Consider the following 9,630-nt stretch of genomic DNA (forward strand, 5'->3'; position numbering starts at 1 on the left):
TTTACAAGGCGTTACAAAGTATTTACAGCGCAGAAACCAACCATTCGTCCCAAAAGGTCCATGCTGGTGATGATGCTCTACACGAGCCTCCTCCCACTCCTCTTCATCTCACCCCATCAACATATCCTTCTATTCCATTCCCCCTCATGATTATCTAACTTTCCCTGAAATCATCTAATGATATTTGATTCAACTATTCCCTGTGTTAGCGAGTTTCATATTCTAACCACTCTCTGGGTAAAGATGTTTCTCCTGAATTCCCTATTGGATTTATTAGTGACTATTGTTTATTTATGATGCCTAGTTCTGGTCTCGCCCACAAGTGGAAACATTTTCTCTACCTCTACCCTATTAAATCCTTTCATAATTTTGAAGACCTCTATCAGGTTGCCCTTCAGTCCTCTCTCTCCTAGCGAAAAGAGCCCCAGCCTTTAAAAAAAATTAAATCCTGTGAAGTGGGGGTCGCTGGCAATGCCAGCATTTATTGCCCATCCCTAATTGCCCTTGAGAAGGTGGTGGTGAGCCGCCTTCTTGAAATGCTGCAGTCCATGTGGTGAAGGTACTCCCACAGTGCTGTTCGGGAGGGAGTTCCAGGATTTTGATCCAGCAACAATGAAGGAATGGCAATATATTTCCAAGTCAGCATGGTGTGTGACTTGGAGGGGAAATTACAGGTGATGGTGCTCTCATGCACCTCCTGCCCTCGTCCTTCTAGGTGGTAGAGGTCGTGGGTTTGGGAGGTACTGCCGAAGAAGCCATGGTGAGTTGCTGCAGTGCATCTTGAAAAATGGTATGCACTGCAGCCACGGTATGTCGGTGGTGGAGGGAGTGAATGTTGAAGGTGGTGGATGGGGTGCCAATCAAGCGGGCTGCTTTGTCCTGGTTAGTGTTGAGCTTCTTGAGTGTTGTTGGAGCTGCACTCATTCAGGCAAGTGGAGAGTATTCCATCACACTCCTGGTTTGTAACTTGTAGATGGTGGAAAGGCTTTGGGGAGGTGAGACACTGGCTACAGAATACTCAGCCTCTGGCCTGCTCTTAGAAAGAAATCATAGAAATTTAAAGCACGGAAGGAGGCAATTTCGGCCCATCGTGTCCACGCCAGCCGACAGAGCTATCCAGCCTAATCCCACTTTCCAACACTTAATCCATCACCTTGTAGTTTATGACACTTCACGTGCATATCCACGTACCTTTTAAATGTGATGAGAATTCCTGCCACTACCACCCTTTCAGGCAGTGAGTTTCAGACCCCCACCACTCTGTGAGTGAAAACATTTCCTGTCAAATCCCCTCCTACTTTAAATCTGTGCTCCCTGATTGTTGACCCCTCTGCTAATTGAAATAGGTCCTTGTTATCCACTCTATCTAGGCCCGTCAATTTTATACACCTCAATGAGGTCTCCCTGTGATATATTCCTTACGATATCACAACACACAAAACTTCACAAGTTGGCTCCATTCCTTTTATTCTTGTAAACAGCAGAGGCTGCATTATCAAAGTAGTCCACTAGGTGGAGTCTATATCACACTTCTCCCTCCTTAATGAAGAAGTAATTACCAACTGGCTTTTACATTCCTTGAATGCTGCGTTACATTCTTCTGACCACTTCCAGTGGACCTGTTTTTTCAATAATTCATTCAGTGGATGTAACACTAGCCAAATTTGGTAGGAACTTCCCATAATAGATCAAAAGACCCCAAAATGATCGAATTTCAGTGACATTCTTGGGAGTGGGTGCATTTCTAATTGCAATCAGCTTTCCCTTGGTTGGATGTAAACCATCTTTGTCTACTCTGTGCCCTAAGTAATCCACTGAGTTTTGAAATAATTCACTTTTGCGAGCAGTCACTTGTACGCTGTGCTTCTCTAGCCGTTTGAGCACTTTATTCAATATGTTACTATGGATTTGCCTGTTTGTTGCTGAAACTAGTATGTCATCTAAATAACACACTACCCCATCAATGCCTTGCAAAATCTGGTTCATCACCCTGAAATATGGCGGGGGAGGAAGACAGTCCAAATGGTAGCCTGTTAAATTGATATAGGCCTAGATGAGTATTTATAGTCAAGCATGACTTGGACTCCTCATCTAGTTCATGTTGTAAGTAGGCATTTGTAAGATCCAACTTTGAGAAGGTCTGACCACCTGTCAGTGTTGTGAACAAATCTTCTACATTTGGGGAGAACCTGGTTCACCGTTACTTTACAATCACCGCACAACCTTACCTTACCATCTGACTTAGGTACAACAACAATGGATGTAGCTCAATTACATAGCTCTATCTTAGAGATAATGTCTTTTGAGTTCTTGCTCAACTTTCTCCTTGAGTGCATATTGTACAAGATGTGGCTTTCAGTAAACTGGTCTAGTGTCCTTCTGTACAATGACACTTGCCTTGAAGCCTTGGATCGGACTGCCTGTTTCACAGAACACCTTCAGATACTTCTTGATGACATCATCTTTCGATGCAAATCTCATTTCAACATGAAAAATCTCATTCCAATCCAGCTTCAGTGATCCCAACCAATTTCTTCCTAGTAAGGCAGATTTGTCTCCTGCCACTACTAAGAGGCAAACTCTGAAATTGATCCTTGTATTTCACCGGTACGGTGATACGACCTACCACAGGAATGTTCTTTCCCAAGTAGCCTCGCAGCTCTATCTTGGATTTCTCCAATGGGAAATCACACAACTTGTCGAGATATAGTGATTCCGGTACTACACTCACGGATGCACCAGTGTCAATTTCCATGGGTATCTTGGTTCCTGCAACATCTACTTGGATGATGTTACTTTTTGAATTGCAGTTCAATAGCTTCGTGCTCCTGATGATGTGTATCTCTTCATCCTGTTGCTTTTCTTCCAAGCAATGTAGTCCCTTAGGATTTCTACTTATAGCCTTGAAAGTTGGTTTACTCTTCAGTCGGCATGCCTTCGCAAGATGCCCAGTTTTCATGCAGAAGAAACACTCTACCTTCATATATGGCCTACTTTGAGCAATGTGTTGTCCCAGGCACCGATAGCATGACTTCAATGCTCTGTTACCATTGCCCGTTGCTGAAACCTTGGGGCCCAACTGCCTTTTACTTTTAACCTGCAGGCAATTCACCTCGGTTGTCTGACGACTGGAAATGGGTCGAAATTCTCGGGAATATTGGTCGGCCATGTCCATTGACATAGCTGTCTGACAAGCTAAATCAAAAGTCAAGTTAGGGGTTGTCAATAACTTTCTTCTGATTGCTTCATTTTTCATCCCACAAACAAAGCGGTCACACAATGCTCGGTCCTGAAAGTTTCCGAAATGACAGTGATTAGATAGCTTCTTTAATGCACTCACTGATACTTTCGTCAATTAACTGATCTCGTGTTCCAAAACGATAACTTTCAGCAATTTCCAGCGGCTCAGGACTGTAATGCTGTTCTAACTTGCTTAGAATCTCCATACGTGATGTGTTCATTGGCTTGACAGGAACAAGCACATTTTTCAGGGTTTCACACACCTCGGGGCCTGCGTTAGTCAGGAAAATAGACCGTTTTCTTTCCAACACCACCCGGTTATGGTTTTCATCAGCGGGGACCTCGATGATACTATTCGGGGTGAAAAACATTTCTAGCTGCTCCACATATGCTCAGAAAGTTTCATGGTTGTGATGGAATTCACCCAAGTGCCCTATAGGCGCAGCTATCTGGACTCTGGTAGTTCAGCCAAATGTGTTTGTAATTTACCTTGGATTTTTAGCTGTTCTGCAAACAAAGGACCTCTCTACTCTCTGTTGTTTGGCTGGAATCATCCACCAACAAGAATTTCAGCTAGGGAATCCAATTATCCTATCCTTCATCGCCAATGTTATATATTCCTTATGACATCACAACACACAAGACTGCACAAGATGGCTCCATTCCTTTTATTATTGTTGTAAACAGCAGAGGTTGCATTGCCACAGTAGTCCACTAGGTGGAACCTATATTATACTCCCCTCAGCCTCCTCTGTTCCAAAGAAAACAAACCCAGCTTATCTAATCTTTCGTCATAGCTAAAATTCTCCAGTCCAGGCAACATCCTCGTAAATCTCCTTTGTACCCTTTCTAGTGCAATCACATCTTTCCTTTAATGTGGTGACGGAACTGCCGCAGTACTCTAGCTGTGGCATAACTAGCGTTTTGTACAGTTCAAGCACAACCCTCCCTGCTCTTGTTGTCACTGTATTTATGTGGCTGGTCCAGTTATGTTTCTGGTCAATGGTGACCCTCAGGATGTTGATGGTGGGGGATTCAGTGATGGTAATGCCGTTGAATATTAAGGGGAGGTGGTTAGACTCTTGCTTGTTGGAGATAGTCATTGCCTGGCACTTGTGTGCCACGAATGTAACTTGCCACTTATCAGCTCAAGCCTGAATGTTGCTCAGGTGTTGCTGCATGCAGGCATGGTCTGCTTCATTATCTGAGGAGCTGTGAATGGAACTGAACACTGTGCAGTCATCAGCGAACATTCCCACTTCTAACCTTACGATGGAGGGAAGTGATATGTCCTTACTATACAGTATAAATGCACACGAGGCTCATACTTGAGAGAAGGTCACTCTGTGACCAGTAACCTTTATTCCAGCACTGAAGTGATGAAGGTGGGTGGAGCTTCCCCTTTTATAGCTGAGTGTCTCCCACAAGTTCACCACCTAGTGGTCAATGTTCTCACAGTGTACAACTTAGGTCAGTTTATACATGGGTTACAATGACAGTTGAATACATGACATCACCTCCCCCCAAAGTCTTATTGGGGCTCCGGTTGGGCGCTGGCCTGAGTGTCTGCTGTTTCCGATGCCTCAGGCCTATCCGGACTGCCCACAATGACTGGGCTCTCCTCCACTTGGTTCCGGTGTTCGGTCACCTGTGGAGGAGTGAACTCTACATCGTGTTCTTCCTCTGCTTCTTCTATGGGGTTGCTGAACCTCCTTTTTGTTTGATCCACGTGTTTGCGGCAGATTTGTCCATTGGTAAGTTTAACTACCAGAATCCTATTCCTCTCTTTGGCAATCACAGTGCCTACAAGCCATTTAGGCCCTGCAGCGTAGTTGAGGACAAAGACAGGGTCATTGATATCAATACATCGTGCTCTCGCATTCCCGTCATGGTAGTCACAATGTGACTGGTGCCTGCTCTCTACAATTTCTTTCATGGTGGGGTGTATAAGGGATGATCTGGTTTGGAGCGTCTTTTTCATTAGCAGCTCTGCGGGTGGGACCCCTGTGAGCGAGTGTGGTTGGGATCTATTGGCCAACAGGAGGCGTGATAAATCGCTTTATAGGGAACACCCTTGGATTCTGAGCATCCCCTGTTTGGTTATCTGCACTGCCTGTTCCGCCTGGCCGTTTGAGGCTGGCTTGAACGATGCCGTTCTGACATGCCATTTCCTGCCATGAAGTCCTGGAATTCAATGCTTGTAAAGCACGGGCCATTGTCGCTGACCAAGATGTCTGGTAGACCATGGGCAGCGAACATTGCCTGTAGACTTTCTACAGTGGCAGAGGATGTGCTTGAATTGAGAATGTCACACTCGATCCATTTGGAGTAGGCGTCTACTACAACCAAAAACAGTTTTCCCATGAAAGGACCTGCGTAGTCCACATGGATGCGTGACCATGGCTTGGCGGGCCAGGACCAGGGGCTAACGAGGGCTTCCCTGGGCACATTGCCCAGCTGGGCACACGTGTTGCACCTGCAAACACAAAGTTCCAGGTCTGCATCTATCCCTGGCCACCAAACATGTGAACTGGCAATTGCCTTCATCATGACAATGCCCGGGTGCTCATTGTGGAGTTCTCTGATAAACACCTCTCTGCCCATCTGGGGCATGACTACTCGGTTTCCCCATAGTAGGCAATCAGCCTGAATCGAGAGTTCATCCTTGCGCCTGTGAAATGGTTTGAATTCCTCATGGCATGCCCCGTACGTGGCTGCCCAGTCCCCATTCAGGACACATTTCTTGACTAAAGACAGTAGCGGGTCTCTGTTCATCTAGACTTTGATCTGACAGGTTGTCACAGGTGAGCCTTCGCTTTCGAAAGCTTCAACAGCCATCACCATCTCAGCAGCATGCTCGTATGACCCATCGGTGGTGGCTAGTGGGAGCCTGCTGAGTGCATCGGCGCAGTTTTCAGTGCCCGGTCTGTGCCGAATTGTATAGTTATAGGCGGCTAATGTGAGTGCCCACCTCTGTGTGCGGGCTGATGCATTTGCATTTATGGCCTTGTTGTCTGCCAAAAGGAACGTTAGGGGTTTGTGATCTGTCTCCAGCTCAAATTTCCTGCCAAACAGGTACTGGTGCATTTTTTTTACTGCATATACACATGCAAGCGCTTCCTTTTCTACCATCCCATAGCCCCTTTCTGCTTGGGACAGACTTCGGGAGGTATAAGCTATCGGCTGTAACTGACTCTTGGCATTAACATGCTGCAACACACACCTGACCCCATAGGACGACGCATCGCATGTTAAAACAAGTTTCTTACATGGGTCATATAGCGTTAACAGATTGTTGGAGCATAACAAATTGTGTGCTCTATCAAAAGCCCTTTCCTGGCTGTCCCCCTAGACCCATTCGCGACCTTTGCATAGGAGCATGTGTAGCGGCTCTAACAGCGTGCTCGATTTGGGAAGAAAGTTACCAAAATAGTTCAGGAGCCCCAGGAACGAACACAGCTCCGTCGTGTTACGGGGTCTGGGTGCTCTCTGGATCGCTTCCGTTTTGGACGCAGTAGGTCTGATCCCGTCTGCTGCTACCCTCATCCTCAGGAATTCTACCTCTGGAGCTAGGAAGACGCACTTTGCCTTTTTCATTCGCAGCCCTATCCGGTCCAGTCTGTATAGCACCTCCTCCAGGTTGTGGAAGTGTTCTCCAGTATCGCAACCCGTGATGTGGATGTCGTCTTGAAAAACCACCGTCCTTGGAATCGACTTGAGGAGGCTTTCCATATTTCATTGGAAGATCGCGGCGGCCAAGCGAATCCTGAACAGACATCTGTTGTACTCAAACAATCCCTTGTGTGTTGTGATGGTAGTCAGCTTCTTCGACTCATTTGCCAGCTCCTGGGTCATGTAAGCTGAGCTCAGGTCCAATTTTGAAAAAGGTTTGCCACCGGATAGCGTCGCAAAGAGGTCCTCCGCTCTCGGTAGTGGGCACTGGTCTTGGAGTGACACCCGATTGATGGTGGCCTTGTAATCGCCACATATCCTGACCGACCCATCTGCCTTGAGCACCGGCACAATCGGGCTCGCCCAGTCACTGAATTTGACTGGTGAGATGATGCTTTCCCTCAGCAGGCGGTCCAATTCGCCTTCTATCTTTTCCCGCATTACATATGGCACCGCTCTGGCCTTGTGGTGTACTGGCCTGGCGTCCGGGTTTATATGAGTCACTACCTTGGTCCCCATGAAAGTGCCAATGCCGTGTTGAAACAATGAGTCAAATTTGTCCAGGACCTGTGAGCATGATATTAGCTCCACAGAAGAAATTGCATTGACGTCGCCCCATTTCCAGTTCATGACAGCAAGCCAACTCCTCCCCAGTAGTGCGGGACCATCCCCCGGGACAATCCAGAGTGGCAACCTGTTCTCCGAATCTTTGTGGGTCACGACTACCGTGGCGCTGCCTAGCACCAAAATGATCTCCGTTATATATGTCCGTAGCTGTGCGTCAATCGGCAATAATTTTGGCCTCCTGGCCTTGGACACCCACAACTTGTCAAACTGTTTGATACTCATCAGGGACTGACTGGCCCCCGTGTCTAGCTCCATTAATACTGGGATGCCATTGAGGAGCACTTTCATCATTATCGGTGGTGTCCTGGTGTATGAACTGAATATGTGCTCCACATGAGCTCGCTGAAATTCAGCTTCCAGCGATTTCCCCCAGTGTTCATTTGGCCTCCTAGGGCTTACATCGGGCCCGTCCTCCTCGTATATCAACCTGACTGCAGGCTTCCTGCACATACGCGCCAAGTGACCGCTGACGTTGCAGTTTCTGCAGGTGTATTACTGATACCTGCAAGCTCTGGATGTGTGTTTGCCTCCACACCTCCAACATGAGCCGTTGTTGGAAACAAAAGGTCCATTAACAGTCGATCGTCTCTGACTGTCTCTGTAACTGTCCTTAAGTGCACCATTAACAGGTGTTGATGGCCCCATTACTGGCCACATTGTCCCTTGCGATGGCATGAATCGCCATTTAGCTAGCCATTGTCTCTGTTGAATTCCCCCTTTGGGTTCGGCTACATGCTCGGGCATGTCCGATTGCTCCTGTCTGCCTGGAGAACTGTGTTCCGCGTTAACAATGTTGACTTCCTGTCCATTTACTGCATTTAAACCAAGATTTTTGTCAAACATCATTCTGGTCTCTTCCTCCCCTGAGATAAATGTCTGGGCCATCAAAGCCGCCGTTTCCAGGGTCAAGTCTTTGGTCTCAATCAGTTTCCTGAAAATCCCAGCGTACCCGATGCCCTCAATAAAAAAGTCTCGCAGAATCTCCGCTCTGCACGCATCTGGGAACTTACATAGGCTCGCCAGTCGCCGTAGGTCTGCCACGAAGTCTGGAGCGCTTTGCCCTTCTTGCCGCCGGTGCATGTAAAACCGGTGTCTCGCCATGTGCATGCTGCTCGTCGGTTTAAAGTGTTCCCCGATCAACTTACTGAGCTCTTCAAAAGTCTTGTCCGCCGGCTTCTCTGGCACTAGAAGGTCCTTCATCAGGGAGTACGTTCTGGATCCATAAACCGTCAGGAGATGAGCCCTGTGTTTGTCGGCCGAATCCTGTCCCAGCCATTCCTTAGTGATGAAACTTTGCTGTAGTCTCTCAATAAAATCGTCCCAATCATCACCAACACAGTACCTCTTGTCTGTGCTGCTAGTGGCCATGCTCGCGTGGTTTAAATCCTAGTTTCTCGTCGCCAATGATATGTCCTTACTATACAGTACAAATGCACACGAGGCCCATACTTGAGAGAAAGTCACTCTGTGACCAGTAACCTTTATTCCAGCACTGAAGTGATAAAGGTGGGTGGAGCTTCCCCTCTTATAGCTGAAAGACCAGGTTAGGAGTGTCTCTTACAAGTTCACCACCGAGTGGTCAGTGTTCTCACGGTGTACAACTTAGGTCAGTTTATACATGGGTTACAATGACAGTTGAATACATGACAGGGAGGTAATTGATGAAGCAGCTGAAGATGGTTGGGCCTGGGATACTGTCCTGAGGAACTCCTGCAGCAATGCCCTGGAGCTGGGATGATTGACCGCCAACAACCACAACTATCTTCCTTTGTGCTAGGTATGACTCCAGCCAATGGAGAGTTTTCCCCTTGATTCCCATTGACTTCTATTTTACTAGGCTTCCTTGATGCCACACTCAGTCAAATGCTGCCTTGAGGACTCTCGCCTCACCTCTGGAATTCAGCTCTTTTGTCCATGTTTGGACCAAGGTTGTGATAAGATCAAGTGCTGAGTGGTCCTGTCAGAACCCAAACTGGGCCTTGGTGAGCAGGTTATTGGTGAGTAAGTGACGCTTGATAGCACTGTCGACGATACCTTCCATCACTTTGCTGATGATTGAGAGTAGACTGATGGAGCGGTAATTGGCCGGAT

The sequence above is a fragment of the Pristiophorus japonicus genome, chromosome 15 (assembly GCF_044704955.1).
Source record: "Pristiophorus japonicus isolate sPriJap1 chromosome 15, sPriJap1.hap1, whole genome shotgun sequence".
Taxonomy (NCBI): Eukaryota; Metazoa; Chordata; class Chondrichthyes; family Pristiophoridae; genus Pristiophorus; species Pristiophorus japonicus.